The 14,441-nt window shown below is 35.7% G+C and overlaps 1 protein-coding gene and 2 long non-coding RNA genes across 31 annotated transcripts in view; 2 read left to right on the top strand and 1 right to left on the bottom strand.

The window, feature by feature from the left end:
* Nucleotides 1-14,441, bottom strand: part of cep192 (centrosomal protein 192) — a 164,265-nt gene that overhangs the window by 43,818 nt on the left and 106,006 nt on the right. The gene's annotated exons all lie outside the window — the stretch shown is intronic.
* Nucleotides 1-14,441, top strand: part of LOC147840170 (uncharacterized) — a 100,809-nt gene that overhangs the window by 43,424 nt on the left and 42,944 nt on the right. The window lies entirely within an intron of this gene.
* LOC147840171 (uncharacterized) lies at nucleotides 833-11,912 on the top strand. Its single transcript, XR_015511030.1, has 2 exons — nucleotides 833-923; nucleotides 10,277-11,912. It is a non-coding gene; the product is annotated as an uncharacterized LOC147840171 (long non-coding RNA).

Here is a 14,441-nt window from a genome sequence, read left to right on the forward strand (position 1 = left end):
GAGTAAAAAGTGTGACAAGCTTTGACTAAATTTGATCTTAAATGCATTAACCGTGTTTATGCCATGTCAGTTTGGGATTCAGAATGCATTACATAACATTACATTACATTCTTTGTTATAGAGCAGTAAAATAAACAATAAGTGGTCTGTTACTGCCATCTAGAAGCCACAGTTGTGTGATTTTCTTTACACATGTTTTAAAACAAGGTGTTTAATCATAGAACCAGTTTTACCTATTAGAATTATTATGAAGAGGTTAACTGGGACCAAATTAGATGTTTAATGCATAACTGTGTTTACATCAGGTCAAAATATGATTCAGAATGATCCTAAATGCAATTTCCCTGACTTTAAACTCAAAAAATGTAAAACAACAAAGGTATGCAAATGTTTTGAACAATAAATAAGTGGTCTTGTTGTGACATCTAGTGGTAAGAAATGGTAGGTGACAGTTAAAAGTCTGTGTTATAGTGGCTAAAATGATAGAATATTGAAAATGTGTTTTTGAGACCTTTAAACATCCAAGATGGACAAAAAAAATAACTTATAAATCATTTCAGTGATTAGTGTGTAAATGAAGCACATTTACTTCATTTTTAAGCCATTTTAGCATGTTTTTAGAACCATTTCCACTATTATAGCGCCACCTATAGCCCAATCTCCACAAGATTTTGCATGTTTATTCACATTGATATGCCACATCTGCTCACCAATTTCTGTGATGTTTTGGGTTTTCCTTATTGGTTTACAGGCATGTAGGTTCGTGTAGACACGCCCCTTTTGTTAATGAGCCTGTTACAGCTATCTAAAATGGAAAGTTCAACTTTTTTTTGATAATTATTGATCTACTCAGTCCAGAGGTTCATACAACACTGGTTTCGTTGCGATTGAGTTAAAAACCAGGGACTAGTTTGCAAAAGTAGGTTTTGTTTATATTGATGGTTTTTTAATGAACAGTTTGAGAAACAGCAGTGGTTTTAGTCTCAAACTGTTCAGTATGAGCAGACCTATCATATGATATATAGATTGAGTGTTTTTAGTGAAATAGTGTGTAAATGAAGCAAATTTACTTTATTTTTAAGCGATTTAGCATTATTTAAAGACTATTTTTGCTATTATAGCGCCAACTATGGTTTGATCTTCACAAAATTTGGCAAGTTTCTTCACATTGATATGGCACATGTGCTCACCAATTTCTGTGATGTTTTGAGTTTTCCTCATTGGTTTACAGGCATGTAGGTTCGTGTGGACACGCCCCTTTTGTAAATTAGCCTGTTACAGCTAGCCAAAGTGAAAAGTTCAACTTTTTTTTGATAATTATTGATCTACACAGTCCAGAGATTCCAACAACACTGGTTTCGTCGCGATTGAGTGAAAAACCAGGGACTAGTTCGCAAAAGTAGGTTTTTCCTATATTGATGAATATTTAACGAACAGTGTGAGTGACAGCAGTGGTTTGAGTGTCAAACTGTTCGGTATGAGCAGGCCTATCATATGATATGTATTTTGTGTGGTTGCGCAAAAGGTTGTGTGATACACAACCCATTACACACTAAAAATACGTAAAATCGCCCCCTAGTGGCCGATTTCTTTCAAAATTCTTACAGACCTCTAGGACCATGAGTCGAACATGCCCAGCGAGTTTCGTTTCGATCACTCATCGTTAACCTTGTTAAATGGCTGCTCAATTTTAATTGGCCAATGGCGGCCATGTTTTTTGAGATATGCCAATGTCCTTATAGTATGTTATGACAACTTGGTTAAAGACACTGCATGCCAAATTTCAAGCTGATCGGACGAATGGCTGTAAGGTTAGAGTAATTTTTATGTTTTTTTAGCTTTATAGCGCCACCATGTGGCCAAAGTCTGCGGGTTTTGCAGTGTCACCTCAAATTGAGCTTATGCATGTGTGTAGCAAGTTTGGTGATGATATCTCATTTCGTTCAAAAGTTATAGCTCCAATTAGCATTTAGCTTCAATTAGCGTCGAACATTGTTGTGTACTGTTTCGAGTGAGAATAAAAATGTCAACTTTTTTTTGATAATTATTGATATTCAGTGTCCAGAGAACATTTGAGAGCTGGTTTGGTTTAGATTGAGTGTAAAACCTAGGACTAGTTCGCAAAAGTAGGTTTCGGACAAATCGCGATGTAGCGGGAAAACGGTGCGTCGTAGAGCAAAAATTTCTGGTATACACTTTTGTTCAGGTTAACCCAAGGATTCAAAAAATGTAAAGTTTTTGAGTCTACGACAAACGGTGAACGAATAGCGGCCAAAAATGTCCAAAAAGTGTTTTTTTGGCGCCATAGCGCCACCTATGGTCTGATTTGGCTGATCTTTGGCCAGAACGTAGTGTACCGGGGTACTACCATCTGGCCAAGTTTCAGCTCTCTCGGCCTTACGGTTTGGTCTGGGCAATAGTGACTTCGGCAGAATAATAATAATAATAATAAATATAGCTGCAAGCAGCAATTAACGGGGGTCAAGCAGTTTAGCAGGGTAAGGTCATATAGCAGTTAGGATGCCTGTAAGTAGTTTATTCGACAACGAAATATACGATTAGAGTGTTAAAGTTTATAGATTGAGCTAACAAATGTTTGATTAAACACTCCAGAGAAGCAACTTCGATTTTTACATATTGACAAATTTTTAATGAACATTTCGAGTGACCGCTTTTATGTCAAAGTGACCAGTATAAGCAGCCCTATGATATAATGTGTAGATCGAGTCATGACACCTTAGACAAAGACACGACATGTCAAATTTTAAGTTAATCAGATAAATGGTTACTCAGATACAGTGATTTTACAATGTATAACGCCATCATGTGGCTAATGTCTGCGAATTTCATGCTATGACCTCTGATTAACCTCTTGCATATGTGTGACAAGTTTGGTGTAGATATTTCAATCCATTCATGAGTTATGGCTATTTTAGCTTTTCCCAACAAAAATGACAAAACTATATAAACTAATAATTTTGTGTTTTAATAAAAGAATTTAAAATCTACAGAGTAAAAGGTGTGACAAGCTTTGACAAAATTTAATCTTAAATGCATTAACTGTGTTCAGTTCATGTCAATTTGGGATTCAGAATGCATTACATAACATAACATTACATCACATTCTTTGCTATAGAGCAGTAAAATAAACAATAAGTGGTCTGTTACTGCCATCTAGTTGCCACAGTTGTGATTTTCTTTACACATGTTTTAAAACAAGGTGTTTAATTATAGAACCAGTTTTGCCTATTAGAATTATTACACAGAGGTTAACTGTGACCAAATTAGATGTTTAATGCATAGCAGTGTTTATATCAGGTCAAAATGTGATTCAGAATGATCCTAAATGCAATTTCCCTGACTTTAAACTCAAAAAAATGTAGAACAACAAAGGTATGCAAATATTATGAACAATAAATAAGTGGTCTTGTTGTGACATCTAGTGGTTAGAAATGGTAGGTGACAGTTAAAAGTCTGTGTTATAGTGGCTAAAATGATAGAATACTGAAAATATGTGTTTTTGAGACCTTTAAACATCCAAGATGGGCAAAAAAAAAAAAACTTGCAAATCATTTCAGTGATAGGTGTGTAAATGAAGCACATTTACTGCCTTTTTAAGCCATTTTATGATGTTTTTAGAACCATTTCTACTATTATAGCGCCACCTATTGCCTGATCACCACAAAATTTTGCATGTTTATTCGCATTGATATGCCACATGAGCTCATCAATTTCTGTGATGTTTTGGGTTTTTCTTATTGGTTTACAGGCATGTAGGTTCGTGTAGACACGCCCATTTTTGTAAATGAGCCTGTTACAGCTATCTAAAATGGAAAGTTCAACTTTTTTTTGATAATTATTGATCTACTTAGTCCAGAGGTTCATACAACACTGGTTTCATTGCGATTGAACTAAAAACCAGGGACTAGTTCGCAAAAGTAGGTTTGTACATATTGATGGTTTTTTTAATGATCCGTGTGAGTGAGATCAGTGGGTTTAGTGTCAAACTGTTCAGTATGAGCAGACCTATCATATGATATGTAGATTAAGTGTTTTTGTGAAATAGTGTTTAAATGAAGCACATTTACTTTATTTTTAAGCCATTTGGCATGCTTTTAAGACTATTTTTGCTATTATAGCGCCACCTATGGTTTGATCTTCACAAAATTTTGTAAGTTTCTTTTCATTGATATGGCACATGTGCTCACCAATTTCTGTGATGTTATGAGTTTTCCTTATTGGTTTACAGGCATGTAGGTTCGTGTGGACACGCCTCTTTTGTAAATTAGCCTGTTACAGCTAGCCAAGGAGAAAAGTTCAACTTTTTTTTGATAATTATTGATCTACACAGTCCAGAGATTCCAACAACACTGGTTTCGTTGCGATTGAGTGAAAAACCAGGGACTAGTTCGCAAAAGTAGGTTTTTCCTATATTGATGCATATTTTACGAACGGTGTGACTGACAGCAGTGGTTTTAGTGTCAAACTGTTCGGTATGAGCGGGCCTATCATATAATATGTATTTTGTGTGGTTTTGCAAAAGGTTGTGTGATACACAACCCATTACACCTTAAAATTGCGTAAAATCGCCCCCTAGTGGCCGATTTCTTTCAAAATTCTTACAGACCTCTAGGTCCATAAGTCGAACATACCCAGCGAGTTTCGTTCCGATCGCTGCTTGTTAACCTTGCTAAATGGCTGCACAATTTTAATTGGCTAATGGCGGCCATGTTTTTTGAGATGTGTCATTGTCCTTATAATATGTCATGGCAAACTGGTCAAAGACACTGCATGCCAAATTTCAAGCTGATCGGACAAACGGTTGTAAGGTTAGGGTCATTTTATGGTTTTTAAGCTTTATAGCGCCACCATGTGGTCAAAGTCCGCTGTTTTTGCACTGTCACCTCAAATTGAGCTTATACATGTGTGTACCAAGTTTGGTGATGATATCTCATTCCGTTCAAAAGTTATAGCTCCAATTAGCATTTAGCTTCAATTAGCATTGAACATTGTTGTGTACTGTTTCGAGTGAGAATAAAAATGTCAACTTTTTTTTGATAATTATTGATATTCAGTGTCCAGAGAACATTTGAGAGCTGGTTTGGTTTAGATTGAGTGAAAAACCTAGGACAAGTTCGTAAAAGTAGGTTTCGGATAAATCGCGATGTAGCGGGAAAACGGTGCATCGTAGAGCAAAAATTTCTGCTATACACTTTTGTTCAAGTTAACCCAAGGATTCAAAAAATGTAAAGTTTTTGAGTCTACGACAAACGGTGAACGATAAGCGGCCAAAAATGTCCAAAAAGTGTTTTTTTGGCGCCATAGCGCCACCTATGGTCTGATTTGGCTGATCTTTGGCCAGAACGTAGTGTACCGGGGTACTACCATCTGGCCAAGTTTCAGCTCTCTCGGCCTTACGGTTTGGTCTGGGCAATAGTGACTTCGGCAGAATAATAATAATAATAATAATAATAATAATAATAAAAATCTTAACAAAAACAATAGGGTTTCAGCGCTTCGCGCTTGACCCCCTAATAAAAATCCTTACAAATACAATAGGGTTTCAGCGCTTCGCGCTTGACCCCCTAATAATAATAATAAAAATCTTAACAAAAACAATAGGGTTTCAGCGCTTCGCGCTTGACCCCCTAAATATAGCTGCAAGCAGCAATTAACGGGGGTCAAGCGGTTTAGCAGGATAAGGTCATATAGCAGTTAGGACGCCTGTAAGTAGTTTATTCGACAACGACATATACGATTAGAGTGTTAGAGTTTATAGATTGAGCTAACAAATGTTTGATTAAACACTCCAGAGAAGCAACTTCGATTTTTACATATTGACAAATTTTTAATGAACATTTCGAGTGACCACTTTTATGTCAAAGCGTTCAGTATAAGCAGCCCTAAAATAATGTGTAGATCGAGTCATGGCACCTTAGACAAAGACACGACGTCAAATTTTAAGTTAAGCAGATAAATGGTTACTCAGATACAGTGATTTTACAATGTATAGCGCCACCATGTGGCCAATGTCTACGAATTTCATGCTATGACCTCTGATTAACCTCTTGCATATGTGTAACAAGTTTGATGTAGATATTTCAATCCATTCATGAGTTATGGCTATTTTAGCTCTTCTTAATGAAAATGACAAAACTATATCACTATATAAACTGATAATTTTGTGTTTTATTAAAATAATTTAAAAATCTACAGAGTAAAAGGTGTGACAAGCTTTGACTAAATTTGATCTTAAATGGATTAACTGTGTTCAGTTCATGTCAATTTGGGATTCAGAATGCATTACATAACATTACATCACATTCTTTGCTACAGAGCAGTAAAATAAACTATGAACTATAAGTGGTCTGTTACTGCCATCTAGTGGCCACAGTTGTGATTTTCTATACATATGTTTTAAAACAAGGTGTTTAATTATAGAACCAGTTTTGCCTATTAGAATTATTACACAGAGGTTAACTGTGACCAAATTAGATGTTTAATGCATAACAGTGTTTATATCAGGTCAAAATGTGATTCAGAATGATCCTAAATGCAATTTCCCTGACTTTAAACTCAAAAAAATGTAAAACAACAAAGGTATGCAAATGTTATGAACAATAAATAAGTGGTCTTGTTGTGACATCTAGTGGTTAGAAATGGTAGGTGACAGTTAAAAGTCTGTGTTAAAATGGCTAAAATGATAGAATACTGAAAATATGTGTTTATGAGACCTTTAAACATCCATGATGGGCAAAAAAATTAACTTGTAAATCATTTCAGTGATAAGTGTGTAAATGAAGCACATTTACTGCATTTTTAAGCCATTTTAGCATGTTTTTAGAACCATTTCTACTATTATAGCGCCACCTATAGACCGATCTTTACAAAATTTTGCATGTTTATTCACATTGATATATCACATGTGCTCACCAATTTCTGTGATGTTTTGGGTTTTCCTTATTGGTTTACAGGCATGTAGGTTTGTGTAGACACGCCTCTTTTGTTAATGAGCCTGTTACAGCTAGCCAAAGTGAAAAGTTCAACATTTTTTTGATAATTATTGATCTACACAGTCCAGAGGTTCATACAACACTGGTTTCGTTGCGATTGAGCTAAAAACCAGGGACTAGTTCGCAAAAGTAGGTTTTGTACATATTAATGGTTTTTTAATGAACAGTTTGAGTGACAGCAGTGGTTTTAGTGTCAAACTATTCGGTATGAGCAGACGTATCACATGATATGTAGATTAAGTGTATTTGTGAAATAGTGTGTAAATGAAGCAAATTTACTTTATTTTTAAGCCATTTGGCATGTTTTTAAGACTATTTTTGCTATTATAGCGCCACCTATGGTTTGATCTTCACAAAATTTTGCATGTTTCTTCTCATTGATATGGCACATGTGCTCATTAATTTCTGTGACGTTGTGAGTTTTCCTTATTGGTTTAGAGGCTTGTAGGTTTGTGTGGACACGCCCCTTTTATAAATGAGCCTGTTACAGCTAGCCAAAGTGAAAAGTTCAACTTTTTTTTGATAATTATTGATCTACACAGTCCAGAGATTCCAACAACACTGGTTTCGTTGCGATTGAGTGAAAAACCAGGGACTACTTTGCAAAAGTAGGTTTTTCATATGTTGATGAATATTTAATAAACGGTGCGAGTGACAGCAGTGGTTTGAGTGTCAAACTGTTCGGTAGGAGCAGGCCTATCATATGATATGTATTTTGTGTGGTTTTGCAAAAGGTTGTGTGATACACAACCCATTACACCTTAAAATTGCATAAAATCGCCCCCTAGTGGCCGATTTCTTTCAAAATTCTTACAGACCTCTAGGTCCATAAGTCGAACATACCCAGCGAGTTTCGTTCCGATCGCTAATCGTTAACCTTGCTAAATGGCTGTGCAATTTTAATTGGCAAATGGCGGCCATGTTTTTGAGATGTGCCCTTGTCCTTATAATATGTCATGGCAAACTGGATAAAGACACTGCATGACAAATTTCAAGCTGATCGGACTAACGGTTGTAAGGTTAGGGTCATTTTATGGTTTTTAAACGTTATAGCGCCACCATGTGGCCAAAGTCCGCTGTTTTGGCACTGTCAAATCAAATTGAGCTTATACATGTGTGGACCAAGTTTGGTGATGATATCTCATTGCGTTTAAAAGTTATAGCTCCAATTAGCATTTAGCTTCAATTAGCATTGAACAATGTTGTGTACTGTTTCGAGTGAGAATAAAAATGTCAACTTTTTTTTGATAATTATTGATATTCAGTGTCCAGAGAACATTTGAGAGCTGGTTTGGTTTAGATTGAGTGAAAAACCTAGGACTAGTTCGCAAAAGTAGGTTTCGGATAAATCGCGATGTAGCGGGAAAACGGTGCGTCGTAGAGCAAAAATTTCTGCTATACACTTTTGTTCAGGTTAACCCAAGGATTCAAAAAATGTAAAGTTTTTGAGTCTACGACAAAAGGTGAACGTATAGCGGCCAAAAATGTCCAAAAAGTGAGTTTTTGGCGCCATAGCGCCACCTATGGTCTGATTTGGCTGATCTTTGGCCAGAACGTAGTGTACCGGGGTACTACCATCTGGCCAAGTTTCAGCTCTCTCGGCCTTACGGTTTGGTCTGGGCAATAGTGACTTCGGCAGAATAATAATAATAAATATAGCTGCAAGCAGCAATTAACGGGGGTCAAGCGGTTTAGCAGGGTAAGGTCATATAGCAGTTAGGACGCCTGTAAGTAGTTTATTCGACAATGAAATATACGATTAGAGTGTTAAAGTTTATAGATTAAGCTAACAAATGTTTGATTAAACATTCCAAAAAACTATTTCGGTTTTTTACATATTGGCAAATTTTTAATGAACATTTCGAGTGACCGCTTTTATGTCAAAGTGACCAGTATAAGCAGCCCTATGATATAATGTGTAGATCGAGTCATGGCACCTTAGACAAAGACATGACATGTCAAATTGTAAGTTAATCAGATAAATGGTTACTCAGATACAGTGATTTTACAATGTATAGCGCCATCATGTGGCCATTGTCTACGAGTTTTATGCTATGACCTTAGACTGACCTCTTGCATATGTGTAACAAGTTTGGTGAAGATATTTTAATTCCTTCATGAGTTATGGCTATTTTAGCTCTTCTTAATAAAAATGACAAAAGAGCAGTGAATAAGCTATTAGTGATCTCCTACTGCCATCTAGTGGCCACGGTGTAATTTATTTATGTGATTACAGCCATTTAGGTGTGCATAAACATATCCCTTCTATAATTGAGTATGTTCTAACTGTATAAAATGAAAAATTTGTATTTTATTAAAATAATTAAAAGTCTACAGGCTAAAAAGTGTGACAAGCTTTGACTAAATTTGATCTTAAATGCATTAACTGTGTTTATGCCATGTCAGTTTGGGATTCAGAATGCATTACATAACATTACATTACATTCTTTGTTATAGAGCAGTAAAATAAACATCAAGTGCTCTGTTACTGCCATCTAGAAGCCACAGTTGTGATTTTCTTTACATATGTTTTAAAACAAGGTGTTTAATCATAGAACCAGTTTTACCTATTAGAATTATTATGAAGAGGTTAACTGGGACCAAATTAGATGTTTAATGCATAACAGTGTTTACATCAGGTCAAAATGTGATTAAGAATGATCCTAAATGCAATTTTCCTGACTTTAAACTCAAAAAATGTAAAACAACAAAGGTATGCAAATGTTATGAACAATAAATAAGTGGTCTTGTTGTGACATCTAGTGGTTAGAAATGGTAGGTGACAGTTAAAAGTCTGTGTTATAGTGGCTAAAATGATAGAATATTGAAAATATGTGTTTTTGAGACCTTTAAACATCCAAGATGGACAAAAAAAAAAAAAAACTTATAAATCATTTCAGTGATAAGTGTGTAAATGAAGCACATTTACTTCATTTTTAAGCCATTTTAGCATGTTTTTAGAACCATTTCCACTATTATAGCGCCACCTATAGCCCAATCTCCACAAGATTTTGCATGTTTATTCACATTGATATGCCACATCTGCTCACCAATTTATGTGATGTTTTGGGTTTTCCTTATTGGTTTACAGGCATGTAGGTTCGTGTAGACACGCCCCTTTTGTTAATGAGCCTGTTACAGCTATCTAAAATGGAAAGTTCAACTTTTTTTTGATAATTATTGATCTACTCAGTCCAGAGGATCATACAACACTGGTTTCGTTGTGATTGAGTTAAAAACCAGGGACTAGTTCGCAAAAGTAGGTTTTGTTTATATTGATGGTTTTTTAATGAACAGTTTGAGTAACAGCAGTGGTTTTAGTCTCAAACTGTTCAGTATGAGCAGACCTATCATATGATATATAGATTGAGTGTTTTTAGTGAAATAGTGTGTAAATGAAGCAAATTTACTTTATATTTAAGCGATTTAGCATTATTTAAAGACTATTTTTGCTATTATAGCGCCACCTATGGTTTGATCTTCACAAAATTTTGCAAGTTTCTTCACATTGATATGGCACATGTGCTCACCAATTTCTGTGATGTTTTGAGTTTTCCTCATTGGTTTACAGGCATGTAGGTTCGTGTGGATACGCCCCTTTTGTAAATTAGCCTGTTACAGCTAGCCAAAGTGAAAAGTTCAACTTTTTTTTGATAATTATTGATCTACACAGTCCAGAGATTCTAACAACACTGGTTTCGTCGCGACTGAGCTAAAAACCAGGGACTAGTTCGCAAAAGTAGGTTTTTCCTATATTGATGAATATTTAACGAACGGTGTAAATGACAGCAGTGGTTTGAGTGTCAAACTGTTCGGTATGAGCAGGCCTATCATATGATATGTATTTTGTGTGGTTGCGCAAAATGTTGTGTGATACACAACCCATTACACACTAAAAAACGTAAAATCGCCCCCTAGTGGCCGATTTCTTTCAAAATTCTTACAGACCTCAAGGACCGTGAGTCGAACATGCCCAGCGAGTTTCGTTTCGATCACTCATCGTTAACCTTGTTAAATGGCTGCTCAATTTTTATTGGCTAATGGCGGCCATGTTTTTTGAGATATGCCAATGTCCTTATAGTATGTTATGACAACTTGGTCAAAGACACTGCATGCCAAATTTCAAGCTGATTGGAGTAATGGTTGTAAGGTTAGAGTAATTTTTATGTTTTTTAAACTTTATAGCGCCACCATGTGGCCAAAGTCCACAGGTTTTGCACTGTTACATCAAATTAAGCTTACACATATGTGTACCAAGTTTGGTGATGAAATCTCATTCCTTTCAAAAGTTATAGCTACAATTAGCAATTAGTTTCAATTAGCATCGAACATTGTTGTGTACTGTTTCGTGCGAGAATAAAAATTTCAACTTTTTTTTGATAATTATTGATATTTAGTGTCCAGAGAACATTTCAGAGCTGGTTTGGTTCAGATTGGGCAAAAAACCTAGGACTAGTTCGCAAAAGTAGGTTTCGGACAAATCGCGATGTAGCGGGAAAACGGTCCACCGTAGAGAAAATCTGGGTCACTCCACTTTTGTTCGGGCTGACCCAAGGATTCCAAATATGTAATTTTTTTGAGTCTACGACAAACGGTGTACAAATGGCGGCCAAAATATTGGGTTTTGGCGCAATAGCGCCACCTATGGGCCGATTTGGCTGATCTTCGGTGAGAATGTAGTGTACCGGAGTACTACCATCTGACCAAGTTTCAGCTCTCTCGGACTTACGGTTTGGCCTGGGCAATAGTGACTTCGGCAGAATAATAATAATAAAAATCCTTACAAATACAATAGGGTTTCAGCGCTTCGCGCTTGACCCCCTAAATATAGCTGCAAGCAGCAATTAACGGGGGTCAAGCAGTTTAGCAGGGTAAGGTCATATAGCAGTTAGGACGCCTGTAAGTAGTTTATTCGACAACGAAATATACGATTAGAGTGTTAAAGTTTATAGATTGAGCTAACAAATGTTTGATTAAACACTCCAGAGAAGCAACTTCGATTTTTACATATTGACAAATTTTTAATGAACATTTCGAGTGACCGCTTTTATGTCAAAGTGACCAGTATAAGCAGCCCTATGATATATTGTGTAGATCGAGTCATGGCACCTTAGACAAAGACACGACATGTCAAATTTTAAGTTAATCAGATAAATGGTTACTCAGATACAGTGATTTTACAATGTATAGCGCCATCATGTGGCCATTGTCTACGAGTTTTATGCTATGACCTTAGACTGACCACTTGCATATGTGTAACAAGTTTGGTGAAGATATTTTAATTCATTCATGAGTTATGGCTATTTTAGCTCTTCTTAATAAAAGTGACAAAAGAGCAGTGAATAAGCTATTAGTGATCTCCTAGTGCCATCTAGTGGCCACAGTGTAATTTATTTATGTGATTACAGCCATTTAGGTGTGCATAAACATATCCCTTCTATAATTGAGCATGTTCTAACTGTATAAAATGAAAATTTTGTATTTTATTAAAATAATTATAAATCTACAGAGTAAAAAGTATGAAAAACTTTAACTAAATTTGATCTTAAATGCATTAACTGTGTTCATGCCATGTCAGTTTGGGATTCAGAATGCATTACATAACATTACATTACATTCTTTGCTATAGAGCAGTAAAATAAACATCAAGTGCTCTGTTACTGCCATCTAGAAGCCACAGTTGTGATTTTCTTTACATATGTTTTAAAACAAGGTGTTTAATCATAGAACCAGTTTTACCTATTAGAATTATTATGAAGAGGTTAACTGGGACCAAATTAGATGTTTAATGCATAACAGTGTTTACATCAGGTCAAAATATGATTCAGAATGATCCTAAATGCAATTTCCCTGACTTTAAACTCAAAAAATGTAAAACAGCAAAGGTATGCAAATGTTTTGAACAATAAATAAGTGGTCTTGTTGTGACATCTAGTGGTTAGAAATGGTAGGTGACAGTTGAAAGTCTGTGTTATAGTGGCTAAAATGATAGAATATTGAAAATGTGTTTTTGAGACCTTTAAACATCCAAGATGGACAGAAAAAATTACTTATAAATCATTTCAGTGATAAGTGTGTAAATGAAGCACATTTACTTCATTTTTAAGCCATTTTAGCATGTTTTTAGAACCATTTCCACTAATATAGCGCCACCTATTGCCCAACCTCTACAAGATTTTGCATGTTTATTCACATTGATATGCCACATCTGCTCACCAATTTATGTGATGTTTTGGGTTTTCCTTATTGGTTTACAGGCATGTAGGTTCGTGTAGACACGCCCCTTTTGTTAATGAGCCTGTTACAGCTATCTAAAATGAAAAGTTCAACTTTTTTTGATAATTATTGATCTACTCAGTCCAGAGGTTCATACAACACTGGTTTCGTTGCGATTGAGTTAAAAACCAGGGACTAGTTCGCAAAAGTAGGTTTTGTTTATATTGATGGTTTTTTAATGAACAGTTTGAGTAACTCCAGTGGTTTTAGTCTCAAACTGTTCAGTATGAGCAGACCTATCATATGATATGTAGATTGAGTGTTTTTTGTGAAATAGTATGTAAATGAAGCAAATTTACTTTATATTTAAGCGATTTAGCATTATTTAAAGACTATTTTTGCTATTGTAGCGCCACCTATGGTTTGATCGTCACAAAATTTTGCAAGTTTCATCTCGTTGATATGCCACATGTGTTCACCAATTTCTGTGATGTTGTGAGTTTTTCTTATTGGTTTACAGGCATGTAGGTTCGTGTGGACACGCCTCTTTTGTAAATTAGCCTGTTACAGCTAGCCAAAGTAAAAAGTTCAACTTTTTTTTGATAATTATTGATCTACACAGTCCAGAGATTCCAACAACACTGGTTTCGTCGCGATTGAGTGAAAAACCAGGGACTAGTTCGCAAAAGTAGGTTTTTCCTATATTGATGAATAATTAACGAACGGTGTAAGTGACAGCAGTGGTTTGAGTGTCAAACTGTTCGGTATGAGCAGGCCTATCATATGATATGTATTTTGTGTGGTTGCGCAAAAGGTTGTGTGATACACAACCCATTACTCACTAAAAATACGTAAAATCGCCCCCTAGTGGCCGATTTCTTTCAAAATTCTTACAGACCTCTAGGACCTTGAGTCGAACATGCCCAGCGAGTTTCGTTTTGATCACTCATCGTTAACCTTGTTAAATGGCTGCTCAATTTTAATTGGCCAATGGCGGCCATGTTTTTTGAGATATTCCAATGTCCTTATAGTATGTTATGACAACTTGGTCAAAGACACTGCATGCCAAATTTCAAGCTGATTGGACTAACGGCTGTAAGGTTAGAGTAATTTTTATGTTTTTTTACCTTTATAGCGCCACCATGTGGCCAAAGTCTACGGGTTTTGCAGTGTCACCTCAAATTGAGCTTATGCATGTGTGTACCAAGTTTG

Source organism: Danio rerio, chromosome 16 (assembly GCF_052040795.2).
Source record: "Danio rerio strain M-AB ecotype USA chromosome 16, GRCz13ab, whole genome shotgun sequence".
Taxonomy (NCBI): domain Eukaryota; kingdom Metazoa; phylum Chordata; class Actinopteri; order Cypriniformes; family Danionidae; genus Danio; species Danio rerio.